The sequence below is a fragment of the Chionomys nivalis genome, chromosome 5 (genome assembly GCF_950005125.1).
Source record: "Chionomys nivalis chromosome 5, mChiNiv1.1, whole genome shotgun sequence".
Taxonomy (NCBI): Eukaryota; Metazoa; Chordata; class Mammalia; order Rodentia; family Cricetidae; genus Chionomys; species Chionomys nivalis.
In genome coordinates, this window is record NC_080090.1 from 17,301,745 (window position 1) to 17,324,130 (window position 22,386).

Genomic DNA, 22,386 nt, shown 5'->3' on the forward strand with positions numbered 1-22,386 from the left:
AGGGCAAGCGGAGCAAGCAATGCCATCTTCCCAATGTTTTTTCCTGGAGTTCTCAGCTGCCCACTGTGAAGTGGGGCTCTGCTGGTGTGGTGGCTGAAAGGGGCCCATAGTTCAGACTTGCTTTGGACTAGGACTGCTTACTTCAGAGACTTCAGGAAGAAAGCAAATATATTTCGGTAGCTTTTCAGCCCACAATCCCTTGTGTCAGTTTCGTTTCTCTTTCATAAATTATTTTATGCTTTATGTGCATACAGTGGGACTTTAATAATCAGCCTTGTTCTTGCTTCATGTGTCCCCATCATTGCTTCATATACCATACAAGGCCACCCCCCACACACACACACACAACCCTCTCAGTTACACTGGCGATGGCACTCAGGGACTTCTATATGCTAGGCAAGCACTGTACCACCCATCCACATCCCTAATTCTATCCCAAGATGGATTTCTTCCTTGCTAAACAAAGAGCCTCCTACCATTTCTTAATGGGAGGGCAATAACTTAGCATTTATTCAGTGTCAACCTAAACAAAATAAGCTGGTACAGGCAGGGCTACCCTCCTTGAAGATTACACGGAGCCTCCTGAAACCAGATGTTGAAATGTTGAAGGCACATTAATTTGGATCACTAAAAGGTGAATTCATTTCATCTGTCGGTTTTTCTTCTCCAGACTGGATTATTTGTAATAATCTTGCTTGCATAACTTTTCCAAGTGAGTAAATTGCAGCAGGAAAGAGCTGATATGACCTTAGCGACTAAGGAGATCACTTTTTCTGGAATCCCATGAAGTGTGTAATAAATAAAAGTGATCTGTTTTGAAAAAAGAATAAAAATTCTAAAGATGTAAATGCCAGTGTTCATGATTGCATGTGGCCACTTCTATTGGGTTGGGTCAAATACAGGGTACAAATGAACACAGAAGAAGCTAGTCAGGTGTTTCCTTCACTTTAGAGGGAAGGCAGCCATGGGGTGGGGGGAGCAGGGAGGAGTGGATTTGGGAGAGTGAAGGGCGTGGGACATGGGGGGGGGGCGACTCACATTTGTTCTACGCTGTATAAATGACAGAAACAGTGTCTCCCCGTCTGCATTCCAAACAGGGTCAAGACTCTCTCAAGTCTGCCTTATTTCGATCCTTCATGAGCTCACTCACAGGCAGAGAAGACAAAATGTTAAAGATACATTCCAAAGTTATTGGTTGAGCGCTTGCAATGCATCAGAGAAACAAATCTGGACCCACATTCTTCTGGGTCCTGCCGTGTGCTAGGTGCCAACAATACATGGATTAATCTCACCCCTTTTTATCCATTTCGTATAAATGTCATCACGATTATTATTTTAGTGGCTAATATATTGATGTCTGATAAATGTATAGCAATCCCAACTATCATAAGAAGAAACCTTTTAATTAAAATCTTTGGTGATAAAGAAGTTCTAAACATTTAACACAGAAGTCTTGATTCATACCAAATTCAAACTAGTCTCCGTAATAGGAGCAGACAGAAGGTTAAGTCTCACTCCAGAATTTACTTTGCCCTTAGCGATCACATGCAGTTCAGGAAGTTCCTTCCTTTACAAAGAAACAGCATTTATGCTTAAGACTAAAATGATTATTTTTAAAGAACCCATTTTACAATGCAAATGTGTATCTAAATTAAACTCAGTAAAAAAAAATAAGCATCTTAAATTGAATCTACAGTAATGACTTTATGGGAGACAATAGGAAAAGTGGTTCTTCAGTATGAACTCAGAGAAAACAGATTTTAAATCCCTCTTTGGAGACTTTGTGTGTGTGTGTCAATGTCTGGCACAGCTTGTACTGAGAACCCGTTGCTCAGAAGTTACTTTGTAGCGTTGAGGCTGATCATCCAGATCATACTCAAAAAGAAACACTGGGTGAAAAATCACAAGCAATCAGGCTTGGTGGGCAAGCCAGTACTCCCCGCACTCAGAAGACAGGCAAGAGAATCAAAGTTCAAGGCTAGCAAGAACTACAAAGCGAGCTCCAGGTCAACCAGGATTAAGCAGAGACCCTCTCAAACAAACAACAAAACAAATAAACCCAACAACCAGTCTACAATGCCAAGCCATACCTTTGCACTTGAATTAGGGGATAGTTGCAGAGACCCCAGGTCCCTAAGACAGAATAACCAGCCACAAGAGACCAGGGAACAAGGATAGACAGACAAATGCAGGCCCAGAAGAGCAGTGTAAGAGGGAATAGCCTCACGGGGGGAAGGGGGGGCTTTAAAGAAGAGGAAGAAGATGGTGACTGTAGGTTACCTGAAGAGATGGAGAAACGGCAAGATCCTAAGGGGAAGTGGGTGGTGGTCCATACACCGAGAAAGAGTACAGAGAAGCAATGGCCACAGCAACGTAAAACAGACACCACCACTCCCTCCAGGACTCTGCTCATCACCTCCACTATTTTTTCTGATCTGCTAATTGCCTTTAAATAATGTTTTGTGAAGTTGCAAGACTAGAATACACTTTGTATTGAACTTTTCCTGGTTCACATGCACTTGCATGCTTTGCTCATTTGTTAGGTTGATCTTTCAGATGAGACCTGCTTAGTATAATCTAGATTTTCTTACGATAGGTTTAGTGATTGTTGCTTTAGCACAGTGATGATGGGTTTAGCATGACCCTACTGGTAAAATATGGACCCGTGTTGACTTTTCAATGATGAATATGAACTTTTTTGTTTTTGTTTTTCAGAACAAGGTTTCTCTGTGTAACAGCCCTAGCTGTCCTGGAACTCTCTTTGTAGACCAGGCTAGCCTCAAACTCTTAGAAATCATCTGTCTCTGCCTCCTGAGTGCTGGGATTAAAGGCGTGCACCACCACACCTAGCTGAACTTTTTAACTAATCATACATTAAAATAAGTTCATTAATTCGACAGTCACTGAATCCCTATGATACAGGGTCTGGGACTAGGGATACTGATGCAATTGTTCAACCTCAGTTGCTGAGCAAAAGACAGAAATAGTGTCTGCCCATCTGCATTCCAAACAGAGTAGAAAGGCTCTCTCTGGTCTATCTTATTTTGATCCTTCATGGACTGACTCAACCAGGCAGAGAAGAAAAATGATAAAGATACATTCCAAAGTTATTGACTGGGCACTTGTAATGTGTCAGAGAAACAAATATGGACCCATGTTCTCCTGGTCCTGTAGAATTTCTGCTGTGTGCAAAGCTGAACATTTGACTCAAGGGTTCATGTTAGGTGCATCAATTAGCTTTGGGAAAGAAAAATTGTGTAGAGGCTGAAGCAGCGGTTCTCAACCTGTGGGCCTGAACCCTTTGGAGATTAAAGGATTCTTTTACAGGGGCCACCTAAGACCATCAGAAAACACAGATATTTACATTATGATTCATAACACTAGCAAAATTACAGTTATTAAGTAGCAATGAAAATAATTTCGTGATTGGGGCTCGCCACAGCAAAAGGAACTGTATTAAAGGGTCACAGCCTCAGGAAGGTAGTGAACCACTGGGCTAGAGATGGCTTAGCAGTTGCTGCTCTTCCAAAGTTCTGCTCTTCCAGCTCCACAGAATCTGCTGCTCTCTCCCTGCCTCTGAGGTCATCTGGACTCATGCGCACATACACACAAACATATAATCAAGAAATCAAATCTTTAAATATTTTAAAAATAAAGAATGTGGAACTACTTTGATAACACAATCTAGAAAGTTTTGTACAGTCCAGGATATTTTTCTACATTTTATTTTCAGTTTGATTTCCGTGCTAGGGCCTGTGCGAGCTGAGCTGTGCTCTCCCACAGAACCCCACTCCACATCCAGTGCCTAATCTGCTTCCCTGTCTACTTTGTAGGGTTTTCCATGGTTTGGACATTTGTGCCCTTAGCATGTAGGATGCTACTTGACACGAAATAAGCATTCAAGAAATATTTTCAAGAAGAAGGGGGAAAAAAGAGCACGTGGAGAAATAAACCTTTTCATTTTTCTGGAGGTTCCGGGGAAAAGCAGTATTTTACACAGTCGAAACCTACTTCAAACTGCAGAGCTTGGGACAAGTGAGAAGCAGGACTTACTTTGTAAAATATGTATCCAATTTCTGTCCCTCCCTTTCTCCCTTCTTCCCTCTCCCTCCCTACTTCCTTTCTTCCCTTCCTCCCTCCTTTCCTTCCTCCCTTCCTTCTTTCATTTCTTCCTTCCTTCCTCACTTTCCTCTCCCCTTCCCCTCCCCTCCCCCATCCCCTCCCCTCCCCTCCCCCCCTCTTCCTTTCTTTCTTTCTGGTTTCATTCTGCAGCCAAGGGTGGCCTCAGCCTCCCAGGTGCTAAAATTACAGTCATTCTTGACCTCACACAGCCAATTTGCATTCTTAAAAGAAAAAAAACTTGAGTTCTGGAGGGGTGTTTGGGTGCAGGAGGACTTAGAGGGGTAGGGAGGAGTGCACCCATTCATGTATGAAATTCTCGACTTTAAAAACAAAAACAAAACTATGACTATGTGTATGACGTGTGTGCACGCCACAGAACAACTTCATGAAGTGGGTTGTCTTCTTCCTCTTTTGAGACAGGGTTTCTTTGTATAGCCCTGGCTGTCTTGGAACTAGCTTGGTAGATCAACTGGCCTCAAACTCACAGAGATCTGCTTACCTCTCCCAGGATTTAAGGTGTGTGCTGCCACCACCAGCTTCTTCCATTTCTATACACATTCGGGAGAGTGAACTCAGGCCATCAGACTATGCAGCAAGAACCTTTACCCACTGAGCCATTTTGGTGACCCGCCAATTTACTTTCGTGAGTGTGCTGTTGTGTGTGTGGTAGTGATGTGTAGGACCATAGCGTCTCTGTACTTAGGAACTGAGTTCCCTGGCCTCAGGAGGCCCAGACAGGAAGACCACTTAAGCTCAGGTGTTGGAGGTCAGTCGAGGAAAATCAGTAAGACTCCCAAGGGGAAAAGCCCTTCATCTTTATAGATGAATTAGCTCTCAGAACTTAGGTGTACGGGTGTTTTTTTCCTCACCTGGAGATTGTCCAAAGGGAATGGCTAAGTGACTTTCCAAGTTTCTAAATCAACATTGGTGAGCTAGCTCACCATTGTCATGGAGTTATTACATGCAGGACATTCGAAAATGAAAAGAACCCCCGACCCACCAGATGACCCAGCCACCACAGGGGAGGCCAATGCAAGAGGCTTTTCCTGGCCAACAGAGTGAGACTCTGTTTCTTTACGAAAAACAACAAAACAATAAGCACATAAAAAATCTTTATTGTTTTTTATGAAACCAGAATCTGCAGTATTTTAAAAAGAACTCATCTATCGAGTTCCTATATTTAAGGGAAAAGCCCACAGTCTCCATTGAACCAGACAGACAAGCTAAAAATATAGCAGAATAAATGATTCCTGACTTCTCCGATGAAAACATACGTTGGTGGTGGGTTAAAATGAAGATGCTTTCCTCTCTGTAGCTGCTGCCGAGACCAGAGGGTCCCGAGAATAGAGAATGAAGCACGGAAGAGGCTAAAATCGCTATCTGGGTGCTTCCTATGACCATGACAGATAAAAGATTATATTTTCATTTGCATGGTTTGCTGGCTTTTATTTGGCAGATATAATAACACAGGCTACACGAAACCCATAAAACAAAGCGAGAACAGCGGCTCATTCGGTGGCAGAATGGAGCAGCCATGGCCAAAGGGCTTACATAATTCATTTCAAACCCTTGTGCCTGTATTTATTGTTGTTTAAATGAAAATTAAACTCTCACAGCCATAAGGAGGGATCTGGTCAGAATGTGATTGAGACTCTTCTTACGCAGCTCCTGAGATCAGCAGTCTGGGGCTAGAAGGAACACACTTAGATCAAGCACTCTAGTTACACAGTCCTTCCACTCCACTTTGCTACTCAACTCTGGAGTTTAGCATAGGGTAATACTTTAGGGGAACGGCAGGATCATGTCTAAGGAAAGGCCGAGGCAAAAGACACCGGCCCAACCATTTCACAGACGTGGAGTGTATTTTAATATTATTAAAAAGCATTTCTATTATATCATATCTCTAAAATATTTTTAAATTCATGACTTTAAATCACTTTATTTTCATAAGAGAGTGAACATTTTAACCTTGAGTGTGAGCGCTTAAAACCATGGATTTGCTGTTAAGGAAGAATTTGAGGCTTTGGAGAAACGAACTTGAAATATAAAATCTTAAATGAAAACCTACTCTTTCCCCTCAGTTGTAGGCACTGAACTCAGGTTCTCACACATATTAGATAGGAGCTCTGGATAATATTTGAAAATATCAGCAGAGAAACCCTGTCTCGAAAAACCAAAAAAAAAAAAAAAAAAAGTAAAAGAAAATATCAGTAATTCCAATACTAATTTAATTGAGTTTTAAAAGTATGGCTTACAACAAGCATTTAAAATAACATAGTCTTATTTTCCTCATATTTCATGGAGATAATCTCTAATACTACCATACAAGAATATAATTTATAATAGTTAAAAACTGCATGGCATCCAATGTGCTAAAGAGTTTATATTTCTGGACTATAATCAACTTGGTCTTGAGGATATTAATTCTTCATTTTTATGTTTTTATATTTTATTTATTTGTTTCTCTTTTGAGACAAGGGCTCATTTGCCTGGAACTTTCTATATAGGCCAGACTGGCCTTGAGCTCACAGAGAGCCAACTGCCTCTGCTTCCCAAGCACAGAAATTATTTGCCACTACATCTGGCTCAACTTTTAATTTTTTTTTTTTTTTTTTTTTTGGTAGTAGGGGGTTGAGATAAGGTTTCTCTGTATAATAGCCCTGGCTGTCCTAGAGCTCACTTTGCAGACCAGGCTGCCCTTGAATTCACAGAGATCCACCTGCCTCTACCTCCCCAGGTCTTGGATTAAAGGCATGTACCACCATGCTTAGCTTCTTAATTATTTTTAAAGACAGTATTCTTTGTCTGTGAAAGTTGAGTTAATGTCATAATAGTTTATTTATTTATGAAAGTCAACCAAATAATATGGTCTAAGTTTTACTCACCATGAGCCAGTGCACAGCAACCGTTTTTGAAGCTGGATTGTCACTCTTGATCTGAGGGCTACTGTATTATTTTTAGGTAAATCAGTATGGATGTGAGAGTCACTAGCTTAAACTTCTCAAATTTGAAGATTTTATGCCATGTAGGCTGTTACTATCTACATATATAAACCAATTTAGAGAGAATGATAAGTACAAAAGAGAAAGTTATTTTAAGCCATTATTAAGTGTAAGTAAATAATTCATTTTCTGCCGGGCGGTGGTGGCACATGCCTTTAATCCCAGCACTCGGGAGGCAGAGGCAGGCGGATCTCTGTGAGTTCGAGACCAGCCTGGTCTACAAGAGCTAGTTCCAGGACAGCCTCCAAAACCACAGAGAAACCCTGTCTCGAAAAACAAAAAAAACAAAACAAAAAAATAAATAAATAATTCATTTTCTAAGTAATGAGATAATTGAAGAATTTCATTGTCCTTTGATAGTAAGCCCAAGCAGTGTGTGTGTGTGTGCGTGTGTGTGCAACCATAGCTTTAATTGTATATTCCTCTAGTTTAATAGGACTCAGCTAAGAGGGGAAAAGAGCACAAGAAATATTAAAAGCAAGAATATTTTGCCTTTGCCTCTGAGACCAAAAATGCTACTGTACATATATCGTAGCCCCATGCATTTACTCTTCTTAGGAAGATGTTTCTTTGGTAATACCTATTCATCTTTCAATCAACTGACCTTGATGGCTTCCCAGTGACTGCAAGAAAATCTGAGAAGTAGACAGAAGAGGTAATTTAACCCTGATTAGAGGAGAATTTCAGAAAGAAAAGGTCAAAGAGGGGAAAACAGATGGAGAGAGAATCAAATAAGATTAGGCAACATTTTAGAAACAGTAGTTTTACCAGTTTTCAGTAATTCATTTTTCACCAATACGTGTGTATATACATACACATGTCCATGTATATATACTGTATTTTAGGGGACGAGACCGAAGGCCTTGTGAAGGCAGGACAAGTGCTTTACCTAGAGCTAAGTTACAGTTAAAGACCCCACAATCTTTTGTTTGTTTTTAAATGGGAAATCATGAGTTTTAACACATTACTTCTGGAAAATCTCCCTTCACTAAACTGAAAACAAGGGACCTGCTCTGAGCAAACACGAGCATTCACTACCTAACGCCTTGATCATGAGCTGAAAGGGACCACGGAAGTATTTGGGGGTGGCCACTCCCCTATGAGGTGTGCGAACTTTTGAAACAGGAAGATTGTTTTGAAATGAGAGGATCTTGTGAGAAAACAGTTTTATTTTCTTTGAAAGATATTGGAAGCTGAAGAAACATCCCTTTCACCAGGGTTTCTCATCAATGAGCGGAGATGTTTCTTTGCCCAAAATGAACACCCAGATTCCGTTTTTCCAAACGGTTTGCATGGGCCTCAGACCTCACCTCCACCCCGAATGTTTTTCTTCATGCTGCTTTTTTATGCTGGAGCTCGAAGCATAGCGTTATTATTTTTAGGGTTGCAATCTCCCATAGTCCTTATTTTCACCCAAAATTACAATCCAGGGGACTATGGCCAATGCTATGCAGATGGCCAAATAGATAATAAAGACTCGGTTCATGAATAATACCCACTCAGAAAGAGGACAAAAGCAACAGGAAAAAAGAACCCAAATTGGACAAAATGTGCATGCTATATTTAAAAAAACCACAGAGGCGATCATTGTCAGAGATCATTAAGGGTGCCCTGTAGTTTTAATTATATGCCAGTGGCACCAATTTGATGTGACTGTTTGCTCCTATAGTCAATAAAAAAAGTCATAACTGCCATCAAATTTAAATTTAATTTATTTTCCACACAGCCCTTTCTGTTTTCCTTGTTTTTTCTTTTATAACATTAACACTTTTTTTGTTAAAAAATGTGTGAAAGATTAATTTGTAGAATGAGGGGAGCTGTGGGTGCATAGCAAAGGACAGATGGAGTGGGTGGGGCATGACAGTTTTTGTCTGTGGCATCATTTTGTTGTTGCCATTGCAAGGGAAATGAAGCTACTGCTACCACGATCCTTTCTTGGGGTGGGGGGGCTCCGAGAAGGTGTGTGCCTTCACCTCCTGCTGCCCACTGCTGTCTAAAGCCACAGACTCCCTCCCGCCTGTGTTCCCAGGCTGCTCATGAGCCCAAGATCACTAAGAGCACGTCCACTGCACAGCTGAGACTTACATAGACTCCCACCCGACTTTTGTATGAAGCAGAATGAAGCATTGTTGCAAGGTGAAGATGCTGAAATAAATCCATGCTTTATCTTCTCTGAATGCTGTATGGTAAAGCCAAGTGCGCAGAGGTCTGGGGGGGGGGTGTTATTCTTTAAATGTAAATGATTTGGGCAGAAGTCAAGAATTTTTCTCATGTTAAAGGGGGTCTCAGGCTGGAGAGATGGCTCAGAGGTTAAGAGACCTGACTGCTGTTCCGGAGGTCCTGAGTTCAATTCCCAGCAACACACCCATCTATAATGAGATCTGGTGCCCAGAACACTATATACATAATAAATAAATTTTAAAAAGGGGTCTCTCTCTCTCTCTCTCTCTCTCTCTCTCTCTCTCTCTTTAATGTCAAAAATCACAATGTAGAACTTTCAGCTTGATTTTTGCCTTAAAACATCTCTAATTTATACGTAAGTGTTTTGGGAGTTCACTATTGTAAAGTTTCTTATTGAAGAAGGCAATTACCGGAGAAAATCACTGTCATACGGCACACACAGACATTCTGAGGAAAAGTAAAACTTGGAGAAGGAGGAAGAGGGGAATTCAGGACACCATGTGGGAGGGGAGATGGGAGTTCTTTTTATGCACAAAGAGATCCATTAACAAAATCTTTATCTGTTTCCTTCCCCTTGTGAACTGAACCAACTTGCAGTGCCCAGAATATGCGAACGTGATTGCGAATAAATGACTCGGGCGGCGCGGAGGGAATGAGCGAGTGCCTTCCGATAAAGATTGGCGTTTGATTCCGTGGCAAGATGAAATTTACATGGAGGAAAACCTTCCCAGCATCTTTGCCTCGAAGGTTCCCATCTGCCTTTTCGAGAGGCAAGGCAGGGCAAGGTGGTCCACCAACGGGTGTCTGCAGCGCCAACCGAACACCCTGGCGCTAATTCTGCATTCCCGAGGCCACTTCAGCTGATGCTCTGTGCTCCTACGGAGAGGGGATTTGAGATTCAGGTCAATGTGTATCCTTATGCTGTTTTTCTAACTAGACGCTAGGCTGTTCTGGAGAGGGATGTCTCCTGAGAGTATAATGTAAGTGAAGTGGCCGTGTTCTGCAATTGTGCCTGGTTGACATGGTCCCTCTACTCAGATCATGGGATGATGTGAGACCATAGGGAAGCAGCTGGGGCCGACCACCCACATCTGACATCAGGTTAGCTAGCCTCGCTGCATCCCAGTGGCCAGTGCACCCACTCTGTTTCTGTTTTCGTAAAAGCAGTCATGACATTAACAGCATGTGCCTTCAGTGAGAAATTAGACCCTATCTGGCAGGAAGTTCAGCAACTCTAGGTTGTTAGGAGTCAAGCTTTGGATGTCCCCAACACCCCATCCCTGAGGATACTTGAGACCCCAGATCTTCAGTATGAAAATGTTGTTCATTAGGAAAAATACGGTGTTAAGAATAGATACAACTTAAAAACATACAGCAGTGTAAAGCAGACAGAATGAAACTAATATTGTAGGAAATGGGGTGGGAATGAGTCTGGTGTATATGCTCAGTATCCGTAAATTATAGTACACAGAAAAAAAAACCACAAAGGTGTCCATTATCTGACTAATCTAGAGAGAGTTATTTGGTCTTTGTTCTCCCCCACTTTCTCCTTGATTCTGTATGGTAGCTGGCATTACAGAAATGGAAAATACAGCATGTTTTTGTGCATACCAAAACATGCACAGACACAAACAGGCTCAGAAGAGAGTATCTACCCACAAATTAGTATAGCGGTCTGAACACTAGCCTTGCTGATATTGAGACAATTGCAGCCTGTTGTTATATGCCTATGTACGCATGCAGTTTTCTCTCTCCATGGTGATGAACAAGTTGTAAAGTGGCCACTTTCCTCCTTTACTGTAGGATGCGTGTAAGTCTGCGCTACACCCTGGAGGATGATCAATTCACTGACTACCGAGGGATTCTGACGGGCTAAGAATCAGATGGAAATGGCAACCATTTGCATTCCATCTTTTTTCTTTTATGGTTCTGAGGATGGAAGCCAGATCCTCGTTCACACCAAGCCAAGAGCTCTGCCGTGGAGCTACACCCTCATCCTGCTTATTTTCTAAAATTATAAACAAGAAAATATCTGTATGTACATGTATACAGACGCATATCTAAAACAGCAGCTTATGCAAGCTGACTTTTCTGTACAATAATACATTTTCAGTGACTAACTCGAGTAAGTTTTCTGGTCATTACCCTCCCGGCAGTTCTCTTCCTTAGTGATAAAACTCAAGTACATGATGCCTTCAAATAAACGGTTTCCCAGCTTCCTTTGCAGCTAGATGTCCATATGGCAAGCTCTGGGTATGTAAGTGGAAGCATTTTATGTCCTCATTAAAAGATAGTCAATATGCTTTTTGGAATCTTTTAGTTGTGTTGCTATATAACGTCTGAAATCTAAGTGTTGTGGATGGAGCGTGGGTTGATATAATGGACTCCAATGGTAAGATGTATGTGTCTGTGATAGCTTATATTGAATGTAACTAGATGGGGTATACACTCACCTAGGAGAAAGTTTCTGGGCATCCCTGTTAGGGATTATCCAGATTAGATTAACTGAGGTGGAGAGAGCCAGCTGCTGTGGATGGCAACATTTCACGGGCTGAGGTCCCGGTTGAATAAAAAGAAGACACTAAGCTGAATTAAGGACTCGCCTCTCTGCCTTTCCGTGGATGCAATGCAGCGAGCTGCCTCAAGCGCCTGCTGTCATGACTCCTCTACCATGATGGATTACGCCTGCAAACTGGAGAACCAATACACCCTTCCTTTCTTAATTACCTTCAGAAAAACCGCCCATCTCTTCTGAAACACTGGAGTTTCACTGGAATGGAGCTCGCCAACTGGGCTAGACTAGCTGGGTAGCAAGCCCCAGGGATCTTCCTCTGTTGCCTCCCCAGTGTGGAGATTATAAGCACATGCCGCCATGGCCAGACTTGGGTTCTGAGGGTCAAATTCAAGTCCTCATGATTGTGCAGCGAGCACTTTATCATCTGAACTCTCTCCTCAACCCCCAGTGCTGTGTGATATGCTTGGAACCCGCTAAGAGAGCAGATCTTAAGTGCTCTCAACACACACACATACACACAACTACTCACATACATACACATACTTATAGATATACACACACATATATACACACATACATACACATACACTTATATATACACATACTTTATATATACATATGTATACTTACATAACACTATACTCAATTACATATACAAACTTACATACACACCTACATATTATAATGTACACTTATATACACACATATACTCACGTACATACACATACTTATATATATATACATTTATACGCACATACACACATACATATACATGGAACTGTGAGAAGAGATAGACACGTTAGTTAACCTGATTATGGAAATCATGTCACTATAGAACAAATAGAAACTTCACATTGTACATATATAAATTAAACATATATAATTTTTACTTTAAAATTAAATAACGAAGAAGTTAAATAAAAAAGTTAAATAAAAGCAAATATGTCAACTTAGTTCTAGGAGGATAGAGTATGGCCACGTTTGTTTTGTTTGTACTTTTTATGAGCTTTAAAATAAAAATAAAAGTTGATCCGAAAGAGAAAGAAATCATGTGTGCCTTGCTGAAGGCTTTGTTATCTGGCATTTTTTCACTGGCAGCCCAAGCATCTCTAGTTGAGGCTTTATATATAACTTCTACAACACAAGGGACGGCAGGGTACCTATCATCAGAGTCGCCACCTTTAAGTGGCGTGCACGTAAATACATTGCCTTCAGAAAGACCATCTCATCAAAGCAAAAGGAACACTGAAAGAGAAAAATCCAATATTTCTTTGAAAACATGTTCGTGCTGCGTGTAAAAAAATCAGCTAGCGTAAGTGTGTTAGTGAGCTTCCCGCTGCCGTGACAAATACCCGACACTAACCACTTACGAAGAGCAAAGGTTTGCTCTAGTTTCGGTCCAAGCTTGACCTCTTAGCTTTTGGGCAGGCAGCACACCGATACAGGGATTGAGAGCATAGTGGGGCGGCTGCTCAGCTCCTGGCAGCCAGGAAGCAAATAAGGAAGGCTGGAATCCAGGCATCCCTTCAAGGTGCATCCCCCAGTGACATGCCTCTTCCCGCCAGGCCGCACATCTCAAGAGGACCGTCAGCTGGGTGCTAGTCTTCAACACATGGACCTCTGGGGGACATTGACGATCCAAACCGCAACAGTGTATAAGGATAGGTGTTGAAAAACCCACCCCCTAACATCAGCCCTGCGATAGGCCAAGGCTAGTTTCTGAAGTAGCTGTCTGATGTGGGAGTCTATGTTCCCGGCAGGTATTTGGGACTAAGATGCTGTGTCTTGCCATCCAGATAGTTGTCCACATATGGCCTCCCAAAGCCTCACCAAATAAAAATGAACTCGTGTAGGACATCATACACGAGAGGTTTTCATTGGGCCAGGCCTAGAATGGCATCTTATACTCCTGCCAACCTTCCATGGGCCAGAACTCAGTCACAGGATGCAAAACCCACTATATGAGAACCTAAGAAATGTAGGTGCAATGTGTTCCCAGAAGGCAGGAAGGAGAGAACCTAAGCCCTAAACCATGTCTTACTCAGCAAAGAAGTGGGAAATAGTTTCCCACTTTCTAACTCTCTCTCTCTCTCTCTCTCTCTCTCTCTCTCTCTCTCTCTCTCTCTCTCTCGTGTGTGTGTATGTGTGTGCAGGTGCTCTCACCTGTGTAAAGGCCAGTGATTGACACTGGAATGCCTTCCTCAATCCCCTCTCCACCTTAGTTTGGTGTCTCTCACTGAATTTGAAGCTTGCTCTTTCTTCTATGACTTGGTGAGCCTACAGAAACCACCTGCTGTTGTGCAGCAAGCCCTTTGCCCACCTAGCTGTCTTCCCAGTCCACCTAGCTGTCTCCCCAGTCCACCTAACTTCATTTCTAGAGGACCACGCGCTCAAAAGGCACAGAGCATTCTATTGCGACATGATATTCTTTCAGGTCATCTTGATACTGAAGCATAGCAGACTAAAAAATTTTTCTCTTCTGAAGTAAAAACTTACTATTTCTCAAAATGAACTGCATAGATGGGTACGGCTTCAGCCACGTGACTGGGCATTATTCTTTCCGTCTGTGGTGCTGCTCCACCCCCTTGTAAATGTGCTTTTCCCCGTGTTGAGGGAGAATTTTTTTCTAACTTCTATCCCTAGAAGTTTAGACTTTAAGTAAGTAAGCTTCCATGGGGCTTTGTGTTAAAAACACATCTAAGTAGTGGTTGTTGAAGACAGTAATTCACCATTGAGGCAGATAGGATGCTTAAATTTTCTCTTATTATCAGTGTTCTATGCTTTGCAGTCTATTGTGACTAAGTGACTTCTGATGACTAAAAATGAGATCAGTTAAGGCATTTTAGTAGTGTCAGAAATTCCAAAAATGGAAGGGAGGGAGAAAGGGGAGAAAGAGGAAGAGAGGAGGGAAGGAGAAAGGAAGGGAGGAAAACAGGTGGATGGGTGGGTGGATGAATGGCTGGACATATAGATGGATGGATCAATCTCTATATTCCCTGAAAAATAAATCATGTTTTGTTGAATTACTGTTTCCACCCAGTGTAGGACACTTATCAGGAAGTCCATTTGAGAAAATATGATTGAGACCAAAAATAATCACAGATATAACACAGAAAATAAAAGCAACAAATTCAAGAGGAATGGAGCTCAAGATTCCATTTCACCCCATGGAGTCAGTGGCCTGCATCATCAAAACCGTTATACTCCGTCATCTTCTATCATGAAGGGTGTTGTAGCTTGGATACAGTGTCCCCCACAAAGTTGCATGTTGCGGCCTTGGTCCCTAGCTGAAGCAGGCCTTCCGGGGTGCAGGAATCCCAGCCTCTCCCCTCTTTCCACTGCCTGGCTGCGGTGGTGAACAGTTTCCTCCTCCTGCCTCCCATCTGTTTTGTTATCTCTGCCAAAAGCCCTGGGGCCAAATGATTAGGGTCTGAAACCAGGAGCCAAGATAAATCCTTCTTTTTTAAGTTGATTGTCTCGGGTATTTTTATTCACAACGATGGAAAGCTGAGAAGACTCCCGAACTTTAATAAAAATTGATCTCTACATCCAGAACTATCCAGAAGGTATTATTTCCTTTAGCACTGTGACTTTTTGAAGCTCAGCTCCCCTCTAGAGGGTTGAGGTTTATGAGATAACGGTATCTGACTGGTTTGTTGATTGCCTAAACAAATTTTAAAGTTTTAAAATTTATAATAAAATTAAGTTTTGATGCTTTGGTCCCCCTGTCTCTGGAAGTACAAAATGAATTTAAAATATTTCTGTTAACTAGAGGAATCTGAGGCATTGCTGTTTAATGCACTGTACAGTATACTTTCATAAAACCAGAAGGAGTTCCAGGCTAAAAATAAAAACACCTTCAATATATTTGTGTATATTTCAAAGGAGTCCATTTTTGGAGTATGGGGACCACCTGTATAACAAGGCTGACATTCAATAACGAGTCAACCATTTTTGAATGCTGGGAAGAAGTGCAGGGAAGAGTGTTGGGTGGTGTTTGTTCTTAGTGTAACAGTGAGATGTTTGCATTTGCAAGTTCTGCAGACCCAGGTCAAAGGGAACTCCTGCGTCTCCAAGAGGATGGAAGGAATGCTTCCAACATGATATGGTGTGAGTATTCCACTCCTCATACTACAAGGAAACCACCCAGTACCTTGTCAGCTTCCTGGCTTAGAGGAGGAGGTGGAAGAAGAGGAGGCAGGGGAGGAGGGGGGAGAAGGGAGAAGGAGTGGGGAGGACATTTTAGGCTGTCTGACCATGGCTCTGATCTATAGGAAATTTTTGTGCTGTTCTGTGGAACCAAAACTATCCCAGTCACTTCTTCAATGACATGTTCAGGCTTGGAGATACATGTTCAGGAGTGGACCTATGTCACTTAGACCAAAAGGTCACAGCCTAGAATGTTTGTAGAACCATCTGGGGACTGTCTACTTCACCTCAGACTTAAGTAAATCCAAATTAACTGAACTCAGGGAAAGGCTATGGACAGTGTTAAAAGTGTGTGCCTTCAAATGCCTCTCTGTTGAGTCTATTACTCACTCAGACTCAAGAAACTCTGCCCTGGAGTGGTTTGCCCTGGTGGCTGAACAAAACGCATCGTACTTGCCCTGAACGCTGCTATCAAAGTCCCTAGTCACTAGTTCAATATGCTATTATCTGGATCATAAATGTCCCATAAAGACCGTTGTTGGAAGGTGGTGGAACCCTTAGGAGATGGGAGCCTAGTGTGAGAAAGTTTAGTCATTGGGGGATGCCCTTGCAAAGGATTCTGGGACCCTAACAGTTTCGCTTGTTTTCACGTCTTCTCCACCACACGCCCTTGCTGTGCAGTACTGAACGCAATGGGGCCAAGAAACCACAGGCTGAAACCTTTGAAATAATTCTGTGAGCCAAAATAAGCCTTCTGTCCTTTTAAGTTGAAGACCTCAGGTGTTTTGCTACAGCATCAAAAAGCTGGCTAATAGAATATGAAAGGACTCAGCCAATGTCCTCGCTTGCCAGTGGCCAAGGGATCTCAAGTAAAACACTTCCTTACAGAAGTCTGTCCCCACCTTGCATCAGGAGGGACAGTCCTGGTGTCTTTAAAATGTGCTGTCACACCTAACAGCATAGTCAGTTCCTAAGCATTTGGCCCGAGTTCCTGTGAACACCTGAGCACTCAGAAAAAGAAAGACTGAATAATTGCTGGTGGACAGTTAGCAAACAGAAAATGGTACCTACATTATGGATACTTACATAACACCATGGAAAGGATTGATGCATTCTTGGTAAACAAGTGACTAGAGTATGGTGAAATAGGGTTAATGTTTCTTTTCATTTGGGAAACTCAAAAAGTAGATCATATGCCTGGTCTATAACCGAAGATGTTTGTAAAGGAGAGACTTCAAACACCAGATTGCAGGTCTGAGGCTGTTAGACAATGTGAAACGGGATTGTCCGGTTTTAGTTTCCTTTCTTACAACTAGTGTTCTGAAGTCTACAGGTGGGTGCTTCTTGGGATTAATGTCCTATGGTATTTTTATTCGGCCTGCTGACTTTCTACAATACCGATTTCCATCTACTGAGTCTTTAGCTACAAATCAGTCAAACCAAATGAACAGAGCTTTTGGGTCTAGTTTGCTTTATCTTAATAGCCAGAACGGAGCATGCCTTTTTCCCTTTAGGAGTTTAAAAATAGCCTACATAAAACCAACCACTACCTTTTCATACACACTCGGCCCATTATTGAAAAATTATACTCTCTCACACTTCCAGGCCTTGCCACGGCTAAATGTAACTTTTTGCACTTCAATATTCATGGCAGGAAAAATCAGCAAATACTAATGTTCAAACCCCAAGGGGGCAGCCTGCACACAGATGAAAATATGACCGAGCGTGCACCAAGTTTTTGTTGCATGGCACCAGGCCCAGAGGAAAAAAAACCAAAGCCAAAAGATTTACCCTGAGAAGTAAAAGAAATGAGTCCTCCCCCATATTCCAATTAGTAGGCAACTAATAGCTGGAGAGTCTGCAGAAACCCCAACATTGTCTCAGGCCTCAGCAGAGGATTGGCAGCACAGCAAACACACACATCTCATCTCTAGCTTGATCCCCTTTTCCTTAGTAATACACACCATCAACTTTGCTGTCTGATGTCCAAGTAGCAGGCAAAACAAGTTATTTTTTCTTTATGAATCTAGCCAAATTTATGATGGTGTGTTCTAAAAAGCCCAAAGCCAAAAAACACCAAAAAAGACCATTTTCAGGACTATGGTTGCAGAACCAAGACATCTTGTTAGGGAAGCACCATCACCAGAGACCTAGGAGAGGGTGATGTGTGGGTGCAACAGGTCTATTAGGATTATGGGAGAAATACGCAGACACGTGCAACGCAATGCATCCTGATGGCGGCTGGATGACTTTACATTCAAAGGGCTGCTTTTCCGTGGCTTTGCCTGAAGGCTTGATCAGGGAAGTAGCAGGTGGAATTCGTCTGAAGGTGACTTTTCTTAGGAAAGGGACTCAGGTAGGAAGATAGCAGCAACTCTGTTGAAGACGCAATGGCTTCTTCCTCGATCCCTAGTGTTTCCTAACTGCTCACAGTGAGCTGTGGGACTGCAGCCAGTCAGCAGGGATGTGGGGGCTGCAGAACGCCTTTCGGGTGTGGTATGCTGGGAGAGGCGAACCACAAGAACTCCCTGGTGGATTTGGGCACATAGGACGGCTCCTTAGTCCATCCACTGTTCGGCGAGGCTTCTTCCTTCTCGCTGCTCTGTGCTGTGCCAGGTACCAGGGTGGCCAGGACAGCTACTACACTATCCCAAGGAGCTTACCTGCATGTCATTTGTAAATAATAAAGATGCCAACAAAGCTTGCAGTTGGAGCACAATTCCTGGGGCATTCTGGAAGAGAAAGGGTAGGAACTTACTCACTGCGGGATCAGTGGTTCTCACTACAGCGTGTCAGTGTTGCTCACAGCGTTTTGTCCTTGGAGTCCTGAGAGTCTCACAGGCTGAAGGGAGGGTGAGGCAGCCTCGCATCTTCAGCTGTATCCTCCCTCGCCACGGGAGTTAAAAATAAGACCAGCTTGGCTGGAGGAGTCACAGTAGGAAGACAGACACCTAACAGGGGAACCCAGCTTACCTCAGACCTCACAAAATGAGAACCAGCCCATGGTGATGTGAAATCACGGAGATGCGGTGCCCCCTTTAAGCCACAGTAGAGCATAGCCTATGCTGCCTGAGACCATTAATGGACATCTGTTTCACTTAGGACTTTGAGAGGAGGCAAGAAATCACAGACTGTAGAGATCGTCGTCACCCAGGCGGGGACAGCTCCAGGCAGAAAGGACTCAACATCTCCCCTATGTATCTTTCCCTCTCGGTCAGTGTCATTATCACACCGTCCTTCCTAAGATGTCAGGTGCCATAGACTCTGCTGCCTTCAATCCTGGTCCGCATAATACCCACCACCTGAAAGGATGCTAAGCATCTCCCGGGTTAGTGCAGGCAGCAGCAGGTTCTTCTAAGCAAACCTTTGTTACTAAAAAGGGGAGATAAAAATACAAGTACATAGGGGCTGGAGAGATGGCTCCACAGTTAAGAGCAAGCATTGCTTCCCCAGAGGGTCTGAGTTTTCTTCCCAGCACCCACAGCAGGGGCATTCCCCATACCACCTGGGACTCAGCTTCAGGATGGTGGAGTGTCTCCTCTGGCACCCACAACTTTGGCTCTTGCATCCTGAATCCATCCTGTTAAAGTCTACCTGGAACCAAAAGGGGGAGATTCAAAGGGGCTTATGTCTTGACTAGATGCTGGTTCTCTTTATTTATCCAAAATGGTGCCGGCTAAGCTTCCTTCTTTTCTGTGGCGCGATCGCTCTCCCTGTGAACAATATAACTCTTCAAGAGCAATATTCTCATTAGCAATTAATCTGTGATTTCAAAGTGCTGTGTGTTCCTTGCGAGCTGCAGGCGCGTGAACAATGCCACTCATCACCATATTTTAAGTCTATTCATGCCCAGGAAAAGAGTGAGGAAGTGCTTTATAATGGAAATTATTCCTAAATTCTAGACATTCAGTTTACCCTGATAAACATTACTTAATTTCAAATTCTCCTATTAAAATATGGAATTGTTGGAGCAACAAGCTCCCTATGTAATTGTCAATTCCTTGAAGCGAAAACTCCACTGAATCTTATCTCCAGTGAGAGGAAAGTGAACGCAGACCGGAAGGAAGTTTATGTTGCAAGGCATGGTTTAACCATCTGGAAGAAGTCAGCTCTATGTCATCTGCCCTTATTTCATTCCTTTTTTTTAAAATTAAAATGATTTTTATTCTTTTTTCTTCCTTTTTTTCTTTTTCTTTCTTAATGTGTGCGTGCGTATGTGTCTGAGTGTGAGTGTGTGCTCATGCTCACCTGCGCATCCGTGTACAGAGGCTAGAGGTCAACACTCAGTCTCTTCCTCTATAATTCTCCATCTTGTTTTGAGACAGGGTCTCTCATAGAACGGAGAACTCATAGATTGGCTGGGCTGTCTGGCTCGTGAGCTCCAGCAGTCTCCCTGTCTCTGCCCTCCTCAACTCTACGGTTCTGGACCAGCGTGCTGTTTCCACCCGCCAGGCTTTCCATGACTAGTGGGGATCTGTCCTCAGGTCCTCGTGGTTGCGCCTTCTCCCCAGCTCTAACGTGCTTTTCTTCTTTTCTTGTGAAGCTGCTTCAAATCCACAGTTTAATAGGGAAGTGTACTGTAAAGGGTACGCCATAGACTCCGAAGTTAGAATCCTGGGTTTAGCTCCTCCCCTGCCTCTGAACTTAGCTTTGTGAATCTGCGCAGCTTCCTTCACTCTCCCAGGAGGCCTCACCTTGCCCAGAAACGATTGTGTTCCTATCCCAACTCAGTATCTGGTATAACATATGCAATTACAATGACTACTGAACAAGAATGGATTTCTAATCTAGTTCTGAAGCGGAACCCGGGCATGCCAAGCCACAGCGCTCCAAAGCAGAATGCGGAAGAGGCAAGCTTCCTTGGCCGACAAAGAGCCCAGAGACTGCTCTTCGGAGATGAAGCTGAGCAGGCTGACCCCACTACAGCCACACCAGCTCTTCAGGAGAAGCCCAGGAGTCTGAGCTAGCACACAGCACACATCTGCGGGCACACAGCACGCCGGGTCCCTGCCGGCCTCTGCTGTGATTGTGACCATTGTCTTCCTCGGTGAACTTCATTTTAATGACACCGCACTGTTCCCAGCAGGAGACTCGAGGGGGTGAATGCAGGAGGGCCAGCAGTGTTTAAGTTACCTCGGGCATCTCAGCTGCTCTGAGGAAGAGCAAGCCTATGAACTTGACGAGACACTGTTTCCACTATCATAATTTACTCAGCGCCTGTCTTCTTTGGGGTAATTCAGGGCCACCATCTTCACTGATAAAAACTCTGCTAGGGATGGATATGAGAGGGGGGCTCACCTCGGAGAGAAGGCTGGCTCTCCTCAGAGAGAAGGCTGGCTCACAGTGCTATTGGAGTAAGAGGCAGAAAGGAAATTAAGTCCTTAACCCATTCATGCTTTTGTTTGTTTCAAACCAATCATAATTAGGAGGCAAAATAGAAGATTCATCTATCAGTTCTGTTTTGAGCGGTCGTTTTAGTCATCAAGCTATATGCCCATCACGCCTCTAGGATAACAGCTGGGCTCGAGAACCGGGAAAAGAATGAATTGCTGAAATACTGGAGAAAAATGGCTTCCTTCTCTATAAAGCCAACCTTTGTCACTTACTTGAATGATAAAAACATCACTGCTGTGGGTAAGGATTTTATTTAATGGAAAAAATATGGGATATACATCTAAATTTGAATTTTTTGATAAATAAATTTTTTATACATATATTTCAAATCTTACCCAACACACTTGAAATGCTAGGAACATACACTTACATAAAACAAGTATTAGACATTCTCTTACTATGTTAAATTCAGATTCTAAATGGGTTTTTGATATTTTATCTGGCATCTTAAGTCACACGGTATTTTTACTTATGGATGCTCATCTATACTTTCTTTAAAGTAGCATTAATAGGAGAGGAAAATGAGCATGTGTACTGGCTGGTTTTCTGTGTCAGCTTGACCCGAGCCAGAGTCATCAGAGGAAGGAGCCTCGGTTAAGGAAATGCCTCCATGAGATCCAGCTATAAGGCCTTTTCTCAATTAGTGATCAATGGGGAAGGCTCAGCCCATGGTGGGTGGTGCCATCCCTGGGCTGCTGGTCCTGCATTCTATAATAAGGTAGGTTGAAAAAACCATGGGAAGCAAGCCAGTTAAGCAGATACCCCCCACCCCAACCGCCATGGCCTCTGCATCAGCTCCTGCTTCCAGATCCTCCCCTGGTTGAATTGGTCTTGACTTCCCTCAGCGATGAACAGCAATACTGATGTGTAAGCCAAACCCTTTCCTCCCCAACTTGTTTTTTGGTTACATCATTTTATCACACCCTAACTAAGACAGCATGCAGCATAGATACATCTTCTTTAGTTATCATCTCAGGGTCGTAGTCTGAGTCTTAGAGAATGAACCCCAAGAGAAGCTGGCCT